The following is a 22440-nucleotide window of genomic DNA, read 5'->3' on the forward strand; positions in this document are numbered from 1 at the left end:
GTATGGCTGTGTGGGTAAGATCACTGCAGATCGCGGTGAACTGGATGCATATGAAGCTAGGGAGTTTTTCTCTCAACTAGGAATCAAGTTGGCTCTAACCACAGCATGCAATCCAGAGGGAAATGGGAAGAGTGAAAGAGGGCAATCGCCGATAGTGAAAGCATTAGCCAAAGCATGCAGAGGACGGATTGGAGAATGGCCGAGACTTCTACCATTTTCTTTGTGGACTGATTGTACGACTCACAGTGTTACCACAGGATATATGCCTGCAAAGTTGATATATGGTCAGAAACCAGTTATGCCGACTGAGACTTGTACTTTGACTTGGTCAGTTTTACCTTGGCAGGAGGATTTGATGAGAGAGGAGCTCTTAGCTCTTCGGATTCGGCAGTTGGAGAGAAGACCAGAGGATATTCAGCTAGCTATGGCAGGTTGAAGGTTGCTAGACTAAGAAATAAGGACAGGTTTGACAGCAGGCATTGCTTGCGGCCTAGAGCAATAGAAGAGGGAGACTGGGTATTAGTCTTTGATAGCAGCCTTGAAAATCAACATACTGCACTTTAGAAGATGGTGAAAAGATGGTTTGGGCCGTACATAGTCAGACATGTCTTTGATAATGCAACATATGAGCTGACAGAATTGGATGGGATAGTTCTTAGAGTGCCTTTTGCAGGAAAAAGAATCAAGATTTTCAAGAAAAGAGATGATGAGGATTATGCATTGGAAGAATTTGCAAGAGAAGAGCAACGAGAAGAAATTCCAATAGAAGAGACAGATGATATGACAAATAATCTTGTTGATATACCAGAAATACACAATGAAGAGATTGATCTGTTCGTGGATCTTGACGATAATGATCATGGGTAGTTGGCCCCTCCGAAGGATGCGCAGGATCAGAGGGGGTGGATGTCGTACTGCTGCGCATCTGAGGTGTGAAATCCACCAAAAAGTTTGTGTGTGTGACATTTGTTATTTTGTGCATACTTAGACGTTGTGCTTTGCCCTGCCTGAACGTTTTGCCTTCAGTTGATTCAAGTTCAATTTCACAGAAGAGATGTTGTTTGGGAGTGAATCTGGTATTTGTTACAAACAATTTAGAAGGAGAATGGGCTCTAGATCTGCAATGAGTATGGTTTTTTCCAGATTCTCAAGCTGTTTGCTTATGCTGAAGATACAAAGGATGACAGGGGAAACGAGCTTGGATTGCATAGTGATGCTAAGAAGATGGAAATAAAATCTGGTCTTATGACTGAAGGAAACAGCAAGAAACGGAAAGTGTTGAGTACAAGTAAGAATGTAGGAGGACCTGGAGCATGTTTGGATTCTTTCAGGGAGGAATCCCATAAGAAAAAGAGAAGAGAACTTGTTCCCCATGTGTCTGATATATGTTTCGAGTCCAATATTCAAGGGCTATCATCATGTTCTTGTCTTTGGAGTTCAGTCCCTGTCTATCAGGATCTTGAAGATAGTGGGAAAGAGTTTAACCTTATGCATTCAAATGCTCCCCCTGGTTCTGATCTTCCAAAGGTTGAAGGCACAAACAATCAGGCCGAAAGTCCTATCCATAACTGTGGGTTGGATGCTGAAATGTGGCATGATTTTGATGCTAAGGTGGCTTTAGTTGTTGCGCATGCAACAATACCATTGGAAAGTGCTGTAGAAAGAAGCAAAGACGAGACAAGCCAGGACAAGAATAGGACAATGGGAAATTGGAATAGGACTCCGAGAGACGCAAGTGGGTTATTCATGTGGAGCGTATCACTAGGGAGAAAGTAAATGGGGAAACTGTTAATGTTGGTATTGACCCATCTAAAGTAGTCATTATGAAATTGAAATTGGAGAAGGATAGGAAAGCTCTTCTTGACAAAAAAAGAAAAGGGAGAACTGCAGAGAAAGGCAAAGGGATTTACAGCCGAGGATGTTGCTACTCCCCTTCAAGAAGTTGATTGAAGTGAAAACAGAGAGATGCCTGAAGTTAGTGATTGTGTATGAGCTCAGATATCACAGTTATCCGATGCTACATGAAGACCTTATGAGTCCCACTATTGTTTATATGGGTTTTGGCAACTTGGGGTTGTGGTATTGTCTTCATGAGCTATACTGCCTCTTTTTGCTGAACCAAATTTCTCAACTTATGCATCTCCAATCTTGCTAGTCAAGAAGAAAGATGGCTCTTTTCACATGTGCATTGACTATATAGATTTGAATAAGATCGTAGTCAGAACCAATATCCTATTCCAAGGATTGATGACTTGTTAGATTAGTTGAAAGGGACATGGTATTTCACTAATATTGATCTGCGCTTTGGCTAGCATCAGATCTATATGTAGGAGGGTGATGAGATCAAAATAACTTCTTGAATTGATCTTGGACTTTACCATTTTCTAGAGATCCATTTTGGATTTACTTACAAAGGGAGCAAGATGGCTGCACAAAACCGAGATTTGATGCTGCTAATGTCCAAACTTGGTCCCGCCAAAAGACATTCAAGCTTGAACGGCACAGATTTGGCAAGGATTGAAGTGATCGTAACAGGGAAGTTGGAAGGGGTTGAAACAGAGGTGAATGTACAATTCCTTGCTGTGTTGCAGGCTGCTTTACAAGGATTTATGATGTTTCTAGGTTTGATATTGCAGTTTGAAAAATGTTGCAAAGACCTTGCTGAGCAAGTGAGGAACCGAAGATCGTCTGTTGATGTTTTTTTTCCCCAAGGTGTTGATGATGTCTCTATTCCACCTAGGAGTATTGGAGTTGAAAAACTAGATACTGTGAAAAAAAGAGTCTAGTTTTGAGCAAGACTATACTGGTCTCATACGTTTAAGAGAAAGTCCTGGATGGAAAACAGAAGGTCGGAAAATGGAGTCTTCAGCCATGCCTGGTTCACCCATTGGTAGTATCCCAATCAAGAGTCTTCATGAAGATTATGAGCTCAAAGTAGGGTTTCTATAAGTACAGACTTCAATGCAAGTCCTCAATGTTGTTAAGCAGGAGCCAGAGGAATTGTCGGACTGTGGGGAGTCTTCTTTCTCTCACTTTGCTGCTGGGAGGCAAGCTGCTTCATATTCAAATAGTGGAGAATGGTTTCGCTTCTAACACACGCATTGCGAACAATGAAACTAACTGAGCTGAAGGAGAGTGCTTTCGTGTTACGGAATGCACAGGGAAGGAGCAAATTAGCCCGCTGTTTCAGGAAAAAGCAGAAAGAAAGGGGACTTTGGAGAGCTTCGAATAAAGAAAAAGACGAGGCAGCAGAAATAGTGGAAAGGAGGAGGCCGATGACATCTGTGAAACGCATATGAGAAGAGGGATGGAACCAAAGGAAAAAGGAGGAGAGAATGACGTGTGGTATGCGGAGCATGTTCGTGTTACCAAGAAAAGATTAGAAGAAAGGAGTAGAGGATTGGGGAGAGTCGATGGTGGAAGAGAGCTCGACATGGTAGGAGGGCACAGTTCTAGTGCTCCAGGCAGGGTTACAGAGGAGCATTACTATGATCATAGAGCGGGTTGTACTAAAGCTTTAGTGGATTGAAGAAGTCCAGGGTGATTGACTATGCTTCGAAGGAGAGAATCAACAAGTTTTTTCGATTGCTATCACCCTCCTACTTGTGCCATCAGAGTGCTCAACATCAAAGGTCAAGGCACACATAGTCATCATTCTGTTTGTTGCTCAATGAGAGAGCAGAATAATACTCAGGACAGATCTTCGCAATATTGTTGAAAGCTTTTTGGGACTGCACGCAGTTGACATTAACTGTACTCCTGAAACGCTTTATGAGAATGATGTGGAGAGCAATGCGGTTGAATTAAAGCTTTGATTCAAATGGAAGCAGCACGCTGTTGGAAATTGCTTACAAGGGTGTCTTGAGGATTATCCATCTATGCAAGCTTCTAGCCATACTCACCCTTGTGGACTTACAGATGACTGTTGCTGCATCTTGGATAGTAGATGCAGTGTTGGTTTGAGAGTGTTGTGGACATGTTGATAACTGTCAACTTATTTTCCCTGCTGTGTGCGCTCCTTCTTGGCTTATGGAGGACTGCTGGTTCACTCAATACAAAAGGCTGTGCGCGTCCGTGAACATTATTGATACTTCTTTCCAAGCAGTGTGGTAGAGGCAGCAGGTTTGATACATGCTGTTAGTAATTTGTATGAAGCTCTGCATACATGACCATTCAAAAAGCTACACATCGAGTTCAACGGCTATGTCTTCTACGACATACATTGTAGCTAATTGCAATCGACCCCATTCTCATCTGGGACTCTAATCATGCTACTAATAATGTATATGAAGTGTGTGTAAATACATTGTAGACTTTATGCTCCTCTTACATAAGTTGGAAAGGAACATGCTTACAAAAGCAAGCAGTTAAGATGTGAAACAGCCGAGTTCATGGTGTGCCATACACACAACATTGGGTATCCTTTAAACAATCTATGAAATCGGGCTCACAGTTATTATACTGCTCTTCAGTGCCTATCTCACAGAACAGGTGGTTTCTAAGAGTTGTATCTTTCCAACTGATCAACATCACAGGAGGCAATTGCAGTCATATCAGGCCTCGAACTGAAACTAAGTGTTGCTGGGGCATGATTGTTAAAAATATTCTTTTGCTCAATGCACATTATGCCAGAGTTGTTGTTGCAGATTTGTATTTATTCACTTGATTGATCTTATATCTTGAAATTTGCCAAGGTCTTCTGTAGACGCGACTTTGCTTTCGAAAACCCTTCGACAACATTGTATAAGATCTTCGGGTTGCGGTCCATGTTTGTCAGTGGTAGATCGTTGCAGATTGGCCAATTGAACTTGCGAAGCTTGTCGGGCTCTTTGTTCTTCATCAAGTTGCATCATAATTAAATCCAATTTGTGTTCCATCATAGGTTCGGGAAGATCACCTTCAGCCATTAAATCATCCATGTTTTGTTCCGTCATCCTATAAAATTCAGAAGACCTCGCACTCTCGAAATCTGATTAATGAGATGAGTGTAGCTCAAAGTCGGGAATACAAGGCTTATATATTTTTGTTTGGCTTTTATGGTCTTTGTCTTTTGCAATTGTAGAATTTGTTGTCTTCGTAGAAGTTGCGTATGACCTTCTGCGTTTGCTGAAAGTGGTTCAGCAAGTCTGTGTGTGTGAACAGAGTCTTTTGGGGAGCAATTCTGTGATTCTGTGCTTCTGCACAGGAATAGTCTTTATGGAAATTGTTGAAGTTAGTCTATGGTGACTTTATTAACCTTTGTGACTTGCAGAACTTGGAGTAGTAAGAGAACTTAGTGAACTTAATGGATCAAAAACTTAAGTAACTAAGCTTGAATATGATCTGACTGTCGTCAATTCAATTTTAGGGGGGAGCATTTTTTGCATTGTTTTTGACGCCAGGATGCCACAGCCACAGATCATCAATTTTGTGGGGCTTTAGCTTTATTATTAAGCATAATAATAAGCTTTCTAACCTTTGAACTAAAGCTTTTAATCTTTTTGAGATATGAAGCTTATCTATTTGCCTGTGGAAAAAACAACTTTGAGAGGGAGATGTAGAAGTGGTCCTTCGCCTCGTCAGGCCGGTCCTTCGCGATCAGAGGCTGCAGATAGAGGTTCTTGACCGCCAGGAATCCACCCGTATCGACCGTTCACAATGAAACTGACTGTAGACCGTTCACAATGAAACTGACTGTAGATCTTGATTGCTCCAAGAGCTCCGCCTTCGCGCAAGATGGTAAGCGATTGGAAGCTCTAGATCTCAGCTTCGCTCTGATACCACTGGTGCACAGATCAGATGTCATAAGCGCGCGTAGTGAGCGTTAGAATGTCCCCAAGAACAAAAGAACTCTACTTTTTGCACACAAATCAATGTAGAAGACTTGCACGACATGAACAAGAGACCAATTGGGTGCAATCTCCCCCCATGCCTTGTGTGAGCACTCCACAAAGCATGTATTTTATGTATTAATCATCTTCAAGCTCAAATAATAGCCCAAATTACAAAATAGCACGCTTTTGGCTTTTGAGTTTGCTTTAGTGCCAAGTAGAAATAAAGCTAATGGGCGGTCGCCCAAGAAGTCAGGCATACCCAATACAATGTCCAAATACAAATATCTAAATCGTGCACCCATGCGCATACAAAAATAATAAATAAATATCAAACGCCTTAATAAATAGGCGCGACAAAATATAGGCACCATGCCTAAGGTATGCGCCCATCAAAATATAGATGATAACTCAAATACACACTATCCTCCAATGCTTTCCACTGCCACTACTGCTATCTCTACACATCAACTAAAGCATTCACAATCGTTAGTAAAATAATACAATTAAACCGACAAAAGTGAATACCTAGCAATCTTCAGCTACATAAATAAATCAATTGGTTAGAAATCAATCCTAACCTTAATTTATCACGAGTGCACACTCTAAAATCATAAATGTTTATTAATTCAATATGTATTTTGCAGAATCACCTGCTATGGAATCACCCATGTACACACTACATTAACAAAATGTCCGAAAAGGATAGGCGTCCCCATCGACTTCTCGCACAAAGAATCCACTTTGTGTATGAGCCCTGGTAATAAAAGTTTACGGAATCCACCGTAAAACCTCATGGAATCCATCGTGGCACGGAATCCACCGTGAAATATGCCTCTTGGCATCAACCCTCCACTTGGAGGGTGCATGCTTCTCCTTCCAAATCTACCACCCCTACTCCCTCTCTCCTCCCCCGATAGAGCTGTTGACGGGGAGAGAGGGAAAATAAAAAATTTTAAACTAAAATAATTAAAATTTTTGCTTTTTAAGGTTCCTATGGCCCATTACAGTACGTTGGATTGTAGAGCTAGCAGAGTGCTTGAGTGAGGAGGCAACTTGACCGAGTATGGAGATAAGCTCATATACTCGTAGGTGTGAGAGCACACATGTCTATGTGAGAGGTAGTCATTGCACTTGGCTTGAAATGCTTGAAACAATAAGCAGTTCATTGATCTTTCATGGTCGAGCAAGAAGCTCCCACAGTACCCAAGTCTCATTACTCTACTTTAAAGGGTGAATCTAGTAATAAGCTTTCTCACACATTTTATGGACCTGATAGGATCTTAAAGGGCATTGGAGACTTAGCATATATCTTGAAACTATCTTCTTTTACTAAGATTCATAATGTGTTTCATTGTATTCATCTCAAATCCTTTTATGATACTCATATGGACAAAAGTAGCTCTAGGCTCTAATAGTCTTCCTATGCTCACCAATAGACCACTCTCATGGTGTTGGAGGGGTTTTAGTCGAAAGGTTGTATCCACTAGGGATCAAAGAGTGAAGGAAGTAGAGAATATGAGATAGAAGAGAAGAAAAAGAATAGGTAAAGGATTCAAATTTGCCAAAACCTTTACATAATATAAAGACAAAGCTCAATGATTCAAAGCACTATGTATTGGTAGAACCTAAGAAGATAAAGAAAATCCTTGTTTGGACTACTTGAAAGAAATCTCCAATCATTAGATCTCTTGGAGCTCTTTGGTAGACCAAAAACGCACACCAAACACTAGCTTCTTCTTTTTTGCTCGGATGACAAATTCGATGGCTCCATTGGCTCCAAAAGGGGGATAAAACCCCATGATGCCTGAATACCTAGTCAAAATTCTCCCAGATCACTTCTTCTTCTTCTTCATGTGTTTAGTATTGTTTCCTACCTAAAAACTACAATCGTGCACTGTGCGAATTCAAAAGCTCCTTCTTTTTCCACGAGATCTCCCAAAACTGGCTAAAAAGCCACTTGCTTTTTGCATGTCATCTTATTCTAGAAGTTTTCTACAGTTTTTTAGAATATTTACAAGAATAATATCTAAAATATCAAAAATAGACTAAAGTTATCCAAAAATAACATATTTTGAAACTATCCATACTAGGAACACTAATACTAATGACCAATATGACATGAACTCTCTAGATTAATAAGAAATCTGAATGATGATGCACTCTAGGGTTTTTCACACTGTGTCCATATAACAACATGACATCCACCCTCTCTAAATTTGCACATCCTCTGGTATGTGCCAAAGTCCTAGTTGTCACCAGATTCTGAGTCCTCCTCATCCTCTATAACCATACCCTTTGCTTCTTCATCTTCTATATCTTCCTAGCTAGCCCTTCTATCATAGACACTATTTTCTTCCAAATCGAGCAACTCATAGCAGTAGATTCCCACCTCTTGAATAATTTTATTCTTTTCCTTACTAACAGAAGTTTTATGGCAGTCCCATGCAGCTCATTTAAATATAGGTAGCATTATCAAACACATGTCTTATTACATAGGGTCTGAACCATCGTTTGGAGACTTTACGCATGGCACTATGCTGGTTGTCCAAACTGTTGTCATAAACTAGCACCCAATCCCCATTTTGTATGGTTCTTGGCCTCAATCTATGTCTTTTATCAAACTATTTCTTGTTCAATATCCTTGTTGCTCTTAACTTTACAGATGTTATCTCTATGTCTTCTAACTTTCTTTCCAACTGTCTAATATGTAAGGCCAACAACTCCTCGCGATTCATCTCCTCTTTCCAAGGTAGCACACTCCATGTGATAGTCATCTCTTCTATCAACATGATAGATTTTTGACTATACATCAATTCAATAGGCATATATCTTGTAACAACACTATGAGTTATTTTTTTATCCCACAAAGCATAAGAGGGAGCAATCGTGGCTACTCTTTTACCTTCTCTCCACATGCTTTTTCCAATGCCTTCACAATTGGTGGGTGACCTCTTTCACTTTTTCCATTTCCTTCAAGGCTATAAGCTGAAGTTAAAGCAAGCTTTGTCCCCAACCATGCAAAGAAATCATGGGCTTCATTTGCATCCAATTCACCCCTATCTATTGTAATTTTTTTCACATAGCCATACCGATAAAAGATCTTTTTTAAGAGAAAAGTACACACTGCATTTGTCATCTTGGTACATATAGATGTCCCTCCCACATGATTAGTCAAGTATTCATGGGCAAGTACAAGATATCTCATTTGCCATAAGACCTGTAGGCATCATGACTAAATCCACCACCCACTTAAAATGAAGTGACAAGGGATATGTGGGCTGCAATCCATCTCGATGTCTCACACAGATGAATACATTTGACATGTCATACATGCTTCCACAAAGTGAGCAACATTTTTATACATGCCCTACCACTAATATCTTTCCTTGGTCTTTGCAAAAGTATCCTAAACACCTCTATGGCTAGCCCATAAGCTTTCATGAAATTCTTGCATAATGTTTACTTGTGAAGCTCTGTCACCCATAACTCGCAATGGCATACCCTGTTTCTACAAGTATCCATCTTTTAAGGAAAACCCATAGGCTTTCCTCTTGATCTTCTTAAACTCCTCATCAACTGACCAGTCGTCTCTCTTTGTTAATATGCTAAGGTATTGACTAATTCTCAGCCACTCTCTTGCATATTTGTCTTTCAGAAACACTTCTACACAGGATACATAACATTTAAAGTGTTTTCTCTTTGATGTCCCAACTTCTGTTAGTGTTGTAGAAACTCCTTACATTGCTAAATTCACTCTTATAGCACTTGTACTTGATAAACATGTTGCTCTATTTACTGTGTTTAATGTTTTCCTTGCATTCATGAGAGCTATACTTGTAGTTACAGTGGCTTCCAATTCAATTTCACCAATCAAATCATCATTTTCAACTGCAAGAAAGTCAACTTCTTCCTCCGCATCCATCATCACATCTTCAATCTCATAGCATGCTTGAGATAACATGTTTGCAATTAGGTTATCTCTTCTTGTAATATACTGAAATTTAGGGTTCAAAGATTTGATGTATGCAATCCACCAGAGCATAGCAATTTTCGAGGTAGCACAAATAGTAATCATACCTAATACCGAAAAATAATCAGTCTCAATGACTACATGAACACCTATAAAATACTACTTATCACATTTAAGGGTTGTCACAATTTCCCATAATTCTCTTTTTACTTGTGGATAGCTTCTCTACCGTGTTTGGTCAATACTTTAGCACCAAATTGAGTTGCATATCTTTGCCCTTCCTCATCATCTTGCCCAATTGCCCATCCAATCTCGATTGGGCTCCTATCAATAGTAATAATGATAGGCTTCCCATGTGAATAATCAACCTTTCTCAAAGTATGAGAAGATTTCTAGAGCCGATTGAATTTCTTCATTGCTTTTGCTTCCTTTCCCAGTGAATCCTCTAACATTTCCTCAAGAGTTGATATAGAGCATCAGCTACATGTGCAAAGTGAGGGATCCATATAAAATAAAACATGCATGCACCCAAGAATCTATGCATCTTAGATACATTTGTGCATACATCTTCCATTCTATCAATCCCATCTATTTTCACTGGTGATGGTCTTCGCCCATAGGGCCCACACATATGCCCAACAATCAAAACCTGTTCAACTCCAAAGCCTGACTTTTGTCTAGAAAGAGTTAAATGTATCTCTTCTAGACGTGTCAAAATCCTATCACAATCAACAATATGGTTTGCAACAAACTATATGCACCCATGAGCATCCATCTCTTCATTATTTTCATTCACTACATACCCTTTGATCGAAACATCATCCAAGAAGAGCATCGACAATTATTGTATGGAATCCATGAGTACCCTATTCATAGCATTTGTCATGTGTGCCACTGAGTTCTTGCACCTTGTGGGAGAGTACATATCCACACTAACCCCAAGGGAGTCTTCATGGTAATGATATCCCTACTCTCAACTGCAAGCTGAAACTAATTATATCCCAAGTAAAGATCACCCAAAGAATAGATTGCTTTTCCTATAAAAGTGTCTACAAATTCATCAACCACAGGACTTGCACCCACATTTCTTATGGCCACTTTATTGACCAATTGCATGTCTTGAATAAATCTCAAAGCCCCATTATTTTTGGGCATTGTAAACCAACGATTTGAGTATGGAGTTGAAGAGGGCTCCAAGATCTTCATGGAGTCTTTTAATTTAGCAAATACGTTAGCTCTAGAAAGTAATCTTGAGGCAGTGGAATAGGCATCAAGTTCCATAGTACATGTGGCACAATAAATATTAGCATAGGAGAGACAACATTTGGATCCATGCAACCTATTTCAGCTAGCTAAAATGCAAATTCTTTCCCATGCCTAGCCAACATCTGCATAAAGCAATCTCTTTTGGCAAAAAATCCCCCCTTATGTACCAACTTTCAATATTTGTAATGTTTTAACTGTAAACTGATGACATATATCTTTAAGATCCCATAATGTTTTAGCTGTAAACTAATGACCTATATCTTTAAGATCTCGTCAACTTTGCTGCTTTGACATTTTCTCATATAGACCCTCACTATTTGGTGGAAGTAGCAGAGAAATTAGTTTCACCTTTTTGTCAATCGTCTTATAGTTTTCTCCACAACTACTTCAGCCCATTGTAATCCTTCCTACTGAGCAAGCAATGCTATAACATCATACATGTCCAAAGAGCATACTAACAACACTTTATTTTCAGCCTCATTTTCTACATGTATACTTGTTACAATTTCAGCCATAGTGTCTAATAATATTTAGGCCATAAAAGAGGAATGAAGTGCCTTCATTTTCAGCTAACAACCCCAATGTTCTCAATTCCTTAGTAGTCAATTTCATATATATGCGTTCAGCCTTGCACATAGCTTCCATAGGCTTAAACTAACATGAATTATTTGCTATAAACTAATAATAAACAGCAATAAATACATGCTTCATTCGATTAGCCACTTTTTTTTCTTTTTTACATGTTGTCCACTAATTAGCAACATCCTACATACATAAAATAACAATTACATCATGCTCATATTCCACCTGAATGTTCAATAAACTAGTTTTATGTAACGTGTCCCCCTGTCCACTTGTAGGACACATCTTAGCAGCCCATCGGGAAGAGAGTCTAGAAAGCGCTGCTCGGCACTCACAAGGAATATCACGGGGTTTGCGATCAAGGTCTTCCCGAGTCTGCCACGAAGCGGAAGCATCTGGCTGTTCTCACTTAGGACTGACTTGAATCAGGGTTTTCCTAATAGTCAAGTTCCTAGGAGGTAGCTAGCGTCGAGCCCCAGACGAACCACTTTGCGTAGAACATTAGGGTCGAAGAAGATTTATACTGCACTTGGTTCAGGGAGAATGGGAAATGAGAGGGATGCGAAGCTCAATCTCTCTGCCCCTAAGGCATAGTCCCATTCTGTTTCCCTGAAACAACATAAATCACGACTCTAGCTCTACTGATTCTAGGTCATTGCTACCTCATTGTCAATTCCTTAGAGAAAAGTTCCCAGTCAACCGAGACCACCCTTCCATAGGACGGGCCCAAAGTTACGTCCATCGCACTTTCCTCGGGTTGCTTAGTTATCTAATTACCTACCACATTTAGTTTGACAAGCAAAAATAGCTTCCTTAGTTAACCAATTAATCACTGGTTCCTTCACGTAACTTAGGCACTAACATAGAAAAACAATGTCAAGTAAGTTCCTTTTTCAACATTTGATCTTTATTTATCATAGTCTTTGGAATACATCAAATATCCAGCTCGAAGGCTATCCCAACTATCCTCAGGGATCGTTATTCCAAGTTTCGCCCGTTGACTAGTATACGGGCCTCGAGATCCCATCTCAAGTCACGTCGGCCTCTTGTGCAGGATCTGGAGGCAAGGAATTTACGGCCACAGCCTCCCCTGGTGCCCAAGCGTCCTCCTGCTCCAAGTAGCACCCACAGAGAGACCTCTCGTGGCGGGTTCGGTTCATGTACCTGACGCGGCTAACAACCCCCTTGGATAGGGTAAGGCAGACAGTCAGAGGTAACTGATATTGCCTCTCCCTCCAGGATTTTAACCTGATAAAGAAATTAATTGTTTTTTCTGAATTAGTTTATTGAGCAAAGAAGTACAAACAGTTCACCTAAGTGTACAATCACGAGCATTCCAGTGGTCGTTCGTACGGCCAACTGCTAAAGTGTGATTCCTTCTCCCCGAATACTTCCAGCATTCGATCCTGGATCAATCCCAGCTTGGCAATATCCCAAGGGTTTCGTAAGCTGAGTTGCTTGTTTACCCTTTTTCCCTGGGTTATGGTTTATACCCTATTAACCCAAATTGTCACTACCTTAGGTTTCCTTATATTATGGTCAATAAATCTTGGACAACTCCGTCGTCCTAACTCGGTTAGTCAATTTCTTTCTTGGCAATTCATAACTACCCTAGCTTGACAAATCAGTCTCCAAGGAAGAGTGTTGTAGCAGGACGACTACTCAATTCCTAGGAAATTTGACTTGTAATTAGAACTCGCCAAACTGGGTCTAAGGTGTAGCAGTACTATTTTGTGATTTAGACGCAAGGGCATATGACATTGCAGCTTGTTGCACGAGATAGGTGTCAATACCTAACTTGTGGGATCATATCTCCCATCATACGGTATTTCTTGATCACGATATAGGGTTTGGGAGTCATATTGACCCCAATCCAAAACCGTAATCCTACTAGGCTGATAAAAGTTTTGGCCCTAGGGTCCCTAAATTCCTTGCGAAAGTCTAGCATTTGGTCAAATGATCCATAGGGTGAGAACCCTAGATCATTCTTACATAGATGATTTGATAATCCTAACATTTCGTGAATGTGGGTAGAACTTTTAAGATCGAAAATATTAAATCGGTATCCCAAGTGCGATACTAAGCATAATTTTATCATAGCTTAACCCTATCTAGCACATTGAGGTGACCGTCATATACTAACTAATCATATCTTTATGAATTTCATGTAACTTACTCAATTACACGCGAATTACTTAGTTGATCTAACCAACCCACGATTAAAGATTATCTTCCCTTTTAAAGATGCAAATACTTTCTTCTAAACTTGCAAGTACTTTCCCTAAAGGATGTAAGTAACCGAAAGATGTGTGAGATGTATCATTTCATGCAATTTCAAGTCCATAAACCTTTTTGCCTTTACGCAACTATAGGATTTACAGTGATCTTTCTTTTCCTTGCCCTATACTATAATGATTGACATTCAGAGATCATTCTTATAAACCCTACGTTGATGCAACGAATTCAAAGCTTTAGTATTTTACTGAAGATGCATCCTTTTCCAATTTCGAACTTAGATAAAAGAAATCTATGCATGGATGCATCATTCTTTCATGACCATATGCCAATGAATACATCATTGATTTAATCCTTCTTTTATCACTTATCTCAACCTAAAATGTATCTATCATTACATGTGAATTGCATAATATATTTTTTATTACCAAAGTTCATAAATCTTTTCCTTTCATTGCAACTATTTAGACATCGTTTAATGAGTGCCTATGATTATCTTATACACGAGTCACAACTGGGAATTTATTACATAAGTGCATTATGTGTTATATGCCCTATCCTTTGCGTGATGCAACAAGGACGTGGTCTTAGCACAATTTCATCTTTTAACTTATGCATCCTACGTTCAGAAATGCGACTACCCTTGACCATGGAAGTGCAAGCAAATGCAAGTACTCGTCATGCAACAGAACTTTGTAAATCGAACAAGTATATAGATTTTTCAATGCATTTAAGTTTCCCTACGTGAATCAAAACATGTTTTATGCATCCTTTCCATGAGAAAATATTTTTCAGAACCTGGGCATTCAATATCGAGGTGTTTTCCACTCTCGTACTTTGGGTGGAAGCTCCCGTGTGTGCTCCTCTCGACTTTTGCTTAGGAGCCATTGACGAAGTAAATCTTGACTCAGCAAATTCTCCTTGGTCCCCTTTTTTGATTTCCGAAATTGCCTACTGCCCGAGATCTCCCACGCGGCACAGGAAATAGGCCTTGGGAAACACGGTTTAAAAACCCCGGGAGACGTGGGTGAACGTGGTCTAGGGAAACTTCAATAGAAGCTTCTGGAAGAGCAGGGAAATGATGTGGAGACGTGATGGGGAGATGATTGGAGTGATGATGGTGAGGATGACGATGGAGAGGATGACGATGAGGATGATGATGATGATGATGATGATGGCGTTGGCAACGGCAACAGCCCGTGGCGCAATCTAGCGGCGACAGCAAATCGACGGCATGGCATAGGCTGTTGACGGTGGGCAGATCCCTCACGATGCCCCCCTCCAAGATTGGGAGGGGGGGTTTATAGAGTGAAGGTTGGGGGGGGTGTGGGGGTGGCCACACAGGTGGCAGATTGCATGCCCTCCTCCCCATGCCCCTCCACAAGCTCCTACATATACTCCCTCTCCCCGCCATGCAACGGTTGAAGGGGAGGGAGTTTATAAAAAATTTGCAAATAATTCATTATCCTTTTTCCCTTAAATGGGAATTCCCGCTGTGGGTTATGGTTTGGGCCATGGTTTCCTACGCACAACACGGGGCTGGTGTTTGTTAGTACATGAGGATGGAGCACTTAGGCCAAATTTTTTTTGTTGCAGGAGAATTCTTCGAATTGCTTTTGCGCAGGATCTAGGGTCCTAAATATTTTGTTGTAGAAATATTACATTTTCTCTTCAAATTACAGCAATGCACTAGTGGTATCACCAAGAAACTGACACTTTCTCTTTATTATATCAATGATTTTATCATGAAATTCCCACTTGGCGATGCCAAGCACCTCTTCCAAGGTGAATTCCACCCAATTGTTTAAAATCTATTCTTTAACAATCTTCTTGAGATTTGTGGCTATCTCAATATCAGGTTGCAGGTTATATCCCAACTACTTGCTCTTCTTTTTGCCCTCTTGTTTGCTATCATGTTTCTTCTCCTGCCCAACATCTTTACATTATCTTCATCTCTCTTTTGTTTCTCTTGCACCAGTACATCCAAGTTTTGTACCTTTGCTAAATATGCATACATTGAATATGCATCTAATGGTGTAGCCAGTTATGTCATGAATGTCTTGCTTGCACGAGACATTTCACCATCAATAACTTTTCTATTTTTAGTTGCATGCAAAGAATTTGTCCATATTGCAACCTTCAAACCAACCATCACTTGGCCATGCATTTTATCCAATTGTAGACCATAAGTAGAAGCATGTACAGTGCATAAGCATTTCGGATAGCCAAGTCTTCCAATAACTTTTGCATACCTCCCTTTCCAAAATTCAAAGCAAGAGGCAATCCCATTTCTTGTGCATGGATCTTGCCATATTTCCAAAAGATGAGTTGTTGTGCCAAGACCTAATAAGCAACATAATCCTTCCTTTCATGTTGCAAGCTATCACACCACATACATCTTTCCCATGGTTTAGGGGCTACCACCCATCCCCTTTTCTCTTGTCCTCATCCAATTTTGTGACCTTCAGTTGAAGATCCCATATGCCTTTAACCAATTCATCTAAAATATCTTCCCTAACAATGGGAATAATAGGTGCAACCATAGGGTTAGCCATGTAAGTGGGTGACTTACTAGATACATAAACTATTTTGCTCGTAATAGTGGGCAAACTAGATACTCTTCTTCTATGTTTTTTCACCAGTTCAGTAACATCTGCCCTAACATACCTCCACTTTATTTTGAGCCATGTCTTTATAGTCTAATCCTCTAGTAAATCATCAAGCTTCTCTTGAACCTTAGAATCTACCACTTGTAGGAATAATCCAAGTTTTTTGACTTGCAAGAGCTTGTCGTTCTGCAAGATCTAACTACTCAAACCGACTTTCAAATTGTCTTAATAACTTTGTAGCCACAAGAACCTTATTGGGTTGGAGAACCACTCTTGGATTGTCTTGCAAGTAATCAAACTTGTGTCTTCAATGTAATATTCTTTCTTGAGTGTCTTCTTGAAAGCTATCCAGTTAGCATCCTGCATGTTCAATAAATTAGGATTTCAATTCATGTACAGTGACCCATATAAAATACTGGCTCCATGCAAGTTGAGCCACCCCAAAGAACTCCATCTTTTGAGCATAAGTATGCAAGTATGCATATACATTTCTACCATTAAACAACTTCATTCTCACTCTCTACATTCATCACAACAGTTTTTTTTTTAGTAGAAGCCTGCATCACATGTTGTTATTATTGTATTTGCATAAGAATCTTCATATTGCACACTAACTATTGCAAAATATCACTAGGAATTGTGCTTGAAGGTTCTCCCATCTTGTCTTTCCTTCCAATGACCTTTCACATCGAGTTCACCAATGTCCGAGGGGTTATAGTCAAATGGTCATATCCACTAGGGATCAGAGAGAGGAGGAAGTAGAGAATAGAATATAAAAGTGAAGAAAAGGAATAGGCAAGGGATTCAAATCTTCCAAAGCCTTTACACAATATAAAGACAAAGCTCAATGATTCAAAGTACTATGTATTGATAGAACCTTGAGAAGATAAACAAAATCTATATGTGGGACTACTCATAACCAATCTCCAAGCATTAGATCTCCTACAGCTCCTTTGGTAGACCAAAAACATGGACCAAACACTAGCTTCTTCTTTGCTGCTTAGAAGGCAAATCTGATGGTTCCATTGGCTCTAAAAGGGGGTAAAATTCTAGGACTTCTAGTTAGAATTCTCCCAGATTGTGCCTTCTTTTTCTCCCTATTTTTGGAGTGTTGTTTTTGCTACTTGAAAACTGTGATTGCATGTTACAAGAATTCGGAAGCCCCTTCTTTTTGCATGAGATCTCCCAAAACTGACTGAAAAGTCACTTGCTTTTTGCATGTCACTCTATTCTAGAAGTTTTCTATACCTTTTTAGGATATTTACAAGAAATAATATCCAAAATATCAAAAATAGACTAAACTTGTCCAAAATTCCCATATTTTGGAACTATCTATACTATGGACACTAACACTAATGACTAATATAACATTGACTCTCTAGATTAATAAGAAAGCCGAACGATGATGCACTCTAGGGTTTTTCACATTGTGTCCATATAGCGGTACGACAACGGCCTCGTAGACAAGAGCATCTAAAGGCTATACTCTGCTCTAAATTAATCACATCTTTGTATTGATTTGTAATCCAACGATATTACCCCTTCCCAACTTCAATATAGGGAGTATCCCAATATACAAGTGACTAATATCTTGATTCACATACATAAAGATCTTCTCCCAATAGAGTGCTATGGCTTGACAGATGACTTTTGATGCCGAGAAGTGTTTAAAAATAGCCAAAAATTATGAATATCAGGGGAAAAATAGACTTTGTCAAAGGCGGCAGTGGCAATCAGTACGATTTTAAGCTGCAAGTCCCTAATGCGCTAGTGCTAATTTTCATGGAAAATCAAATGATGGCAGATGGCCGAGCTCGAGTTTTCCTAGATGCAAAACGACCTCAAGAATCCAACGCAAGTGTCAGATCTCAATTCCGAGGTCGTCTGATTGCCCATTTAATTCCTGCAAGGTTCGGGGTTGTGAAGCGACTACTGGATCTGGAAGCCGAGAAGAGCATGATGGGGCCCAACATTGTAGATTTTGATGCCATGAAACCACCCGTCTAGACGAATCTCGATTCCAATGTTGTTTGCCCCCTCAAAACTGAAAAATTCACTTGCCGGAAGTGTGAATGCAAAATGCATGAACTAGATAATTGGGGCTTAAAAGCTCATGATTTGAAAAGTTTGGGGGGGGGGGGGGGGGGGGGGGGGGGCGGGGGGGGAAGGGGATTTCAAATTTTTACGCCCCATTCTTCATCAATTTCTAATCGGTGGAGGCAGGAGGAATCCTCCTGGCCCTGAGATGCTTCTATTCTTCGCCCTCCATCACCATAAACGAATCAAGGAATGATGCACTGAGCAAAGAGATAAAAAACCAGTATTTCTCTCTCCTCCCTCTCTCTCCTGCATAGAGGTAATTCATGTGCAAGAAATCAAGAAGAAGAGGGGTTGAAGGATGCTTGTCCACGGATTGCTCCAAGATGAAGAGGAGGCTGAGGAAAGAGGTTCAGCACTGAAAAATGGTTGTTGGTCGGTCTGTGGGGACTGCCCAGAATAATTATTAAAAAACCCGCAATACGCAAGACATGCAATATGCTCCAATTTTACAAAGAAATTTGATTGTTTTTGTTGTTTCATGGTCCAAATGTTGTTCATATACAATGAATTTTTGTTTGAATCTTTTTTACATCATTTTTTAGGGCTGTAACAACAGAAATATAGAACCCGTAATGATTTAGAGCCGTTATTAATTCTTTAAAACCCACAAAATATCATTTTTAATGAAAATCAGTGGTTTTTTCCATTTTGAGTTGGGAAAAAGGAGTGGAAATGGGATAAACTCAGAGAAAATGTTAAGTTTCAATCAAAATAATAAGCCAACACAAATAAATCAGAAAATACCCATTTTTCATTGAATAATAAATAGGAAAAAATAGTGAAAAATGAAGGAAATTGGGGTTTTTGCACTCAATTTGGCCTCATCCTTTGTGTTATAGTACATGTTTATTGTTTTTTCATACAAAAATGACACAAAACAACCATTTACACCTATGCACCGCAGCAACACCTAAACGGTGAGGGGGGGAGAAAGTTTGTGCAACGATTTAATTACTGAAAAGATACAAATTCTGATTTTACTCTTTGTGCATAGCATTTAGAGATCATTCTATAATTAAATATAGGTGATTAGTAGCACGGAAGTTTCAATGCTAGTCCCTAAAGCAGTGTAACACGTAACACTTAGTTAAAATTCATGAAAGGGTTATTTTCCGCACCTCACATGGCTGTTTTTTTTAACACAAAATGGTTATGCACAATCGTCATACACCTTGCATCAAGCATGCCACGTGGTATCTCCTAGAATGCATTGCAATTGATTGATAAACTTTGACCAACACTGAGAGGACACGAAACCCAAGCTGTAGGGTTAGACGGGCGCTTCCATTGGGGAAAGTTTTGTGAGGCAAATCAAAATCTCCTGGAACGCTGAATTATGAAAGAGTGGAGTTTGTGCGAATGTTATATGTGTTAGCGATGCATCTTGGGGCCAATCCCCGAGGTGTAGAAGAGCCGCAGTGGAGCCATGGCAATCAGCCGAGAGGTGCTTCCCTATGTGTCTGTATTACGAGGCGTTATGCCTATATGTTATGGGATCTCCCTCCTGGGAAGGGAAGGTAAATGTTGGACTACATTTTGGATACAAACGCAAAATCGTCGTAAGCATTTAGTGCAAAGTTAGTTTTAGACGCTCCTGATGTCCGCGAGGCCGTGTGGTGGGGTTGTCTGTCGTATGCATGAGGTCCGGCTAGTGCCATAGCCAGTGCCGGCCCATTTTAGGTTCCATCAGCGGTGCGTTTGCCAGGAGCTGCATATAAGTGGTGGTTTCCAAATCTTGGTCTTATAAGGGACTTGTTAGCTTTATTATATAGTTGATAGCTACCTTGAAGCGGTGGATGCTAAAATAGGTGGATTGAAGTTTCAGCTATGAACATGATGATGAAACCAAGGAATCCCCGTAACCTTAAAGATACCCTGTCCATTCTAAATAGTTTAGTGGGATATTTGGCTAGAAATGTGGTCGATTACTTTACTCTTTGCCCTGAAAGTGACACCATGCTGGAGTTTGGGTCACTATGGGGAAATACCCATGGAGTAATCACGAGAGATAGTCCATGGGATCTAGAGGAAAGATTAGGGAGCAAAAGTGATGTTAGGATGGCACAATCATTTGTGATCCTCAAAAGCAATAAGTTTTTGAAGGAAAAGGCCGTGATGCCACTAGTCAAAGTAATATATGTCTATGAGCAGGAGATACCTCTGATGCTAGGGCCTAATGCAATTGGGTTCCAAAGCGCAATTTTGCAGATCTAGATAGAAAGCATTGGACGATATCTGCATATGTGAAAAACCCTTATCATAAAGGAAGGTTCTATTAGGACTTACCTCAGATTCTAGGGAAACAATAGCAAATGATGATAGAATTACTAAAACGGATAGAATTACTAAAACACCAACATCAAGTGATGGAGTAGACTCCTTAGTACGTAGCATAGGACTCCCTAGACCACTCTATGAGTTGGTAGAAAGGGATAGCAAGGATGATATTAACCTTCCTACACCAGTAAAGGTGGAAATGGAAGAGGTTGGAGACCCCAAGACACTAGAGTTAGGTCATGAATATGAGGATTTTAATGGCCCAGTGCTGATCTCGAAGGAAAGGACTAAATGCCCTCCTCCTTATAGGGATCTCCCAGTGTTTCATGGGCTGGTTAATGAGGATCCAATGGTGCATTTACGAGAATATGGCCTAGCTTGCCTTGCAAGTGGGTTCAATGATGTTCATCGGATGCTCTATTCTCAAGTACCCTAAAGGGAGAGGCTAGAAAATGGTACTGGAGCCTCCCAATAGGGGTCTATTAAATCCTTTGAGGAGTTGAGTGATCGATTTTTAGATGAATATGAGAAGAAGGTGCCTATGACCCAAGTTTTAGGGCAATTGATGCAGATTAGGCAAGAGTCCTATCCTTATGTTAAAGAATACGTTAGAGCCTTTGATGACCCCAAGGATTGGCCCCAAGATCCGCCGTCTATAATATAAAACATAAGCGTAACAGAGTCCTCTCATAATATAGGCATAATGATCCAAGATAATATACATATTTCTACTAGTGTCATATTGCATTACTAGAAAAGAGCACTAGGCTAACTTTGCTACTGCTGAATCTCTTAAAACTTGGATAAACCACGGCCTATATGCTAAGATATGCAATGAAATCAACAAATTAATCAAATATCTCTTCATTTCAGTCCTACATCCCCTACTGATGGGACCTGAAATGGGCCGGCACTGGCTATGGCACTAGTCGGACCTCATACTCATAACAGACAAACACACCCTCATGGCCTCGCAGACCAGGAGCGTCTATCCAACGTTTCCCTTTCTATAACCTCCACAGAGGGAGAACCCATACACATTGGCAATAAATACCACGATAATCACATACATGGGAGGAAATATCTCGATAGAAACGCCGCGGCTCCACTGCAACTCTCCTACATCGCAGGGATTAGCCCCTTGATGCGCTGCTCAACATATAAAACAAACAAACAAACTCCACTCTTCATTTCAAACGTCTCTAGGAGATACCATGTGTCCTTACCAAATAATCCCCCAAGAAACGAACATCTATCCTACAGCTTAGGATGCCTTTCCACACTCAACGTAGGTCATTGTCAGTGAAAACACGTGCTATGCATCCAGGTTTTTATTCTGATACCATGTTCGTCATGCACATGCAAAAGTGAATGATTCTAAAGTGCTCAAACATCATTTTAAATCAGAAACACATTGTGCACAATCAAACTTTTTCATGCATTTCACTAACCCGTTGCGGCGATGAAAGAATAGCACCGAGACAACACTCGTGCTACTATCCTCTTAATTAACATACCACAAAACTCTATGACATGATGTGCATCAGAAAATCAGCAACAATCAACATGCAAATCATACCATTCAAAC

Source organism: Lygodium microphyllum, chromosome 11 (genome assembly GCF_053477565.2).
Source record: "Lygodium microphyllum isolate KBCC chromosome 11, Lygodium_microphyllum_v1.1.10, whole genome shotgun sequence".
Lineage (NCBI taxonomy): Eukaryota > Viridiplantae > Streptophyta > Polypodiopsida > Schizaeales > Lygodiaceae > Lygodium > Lygodium microphyllum.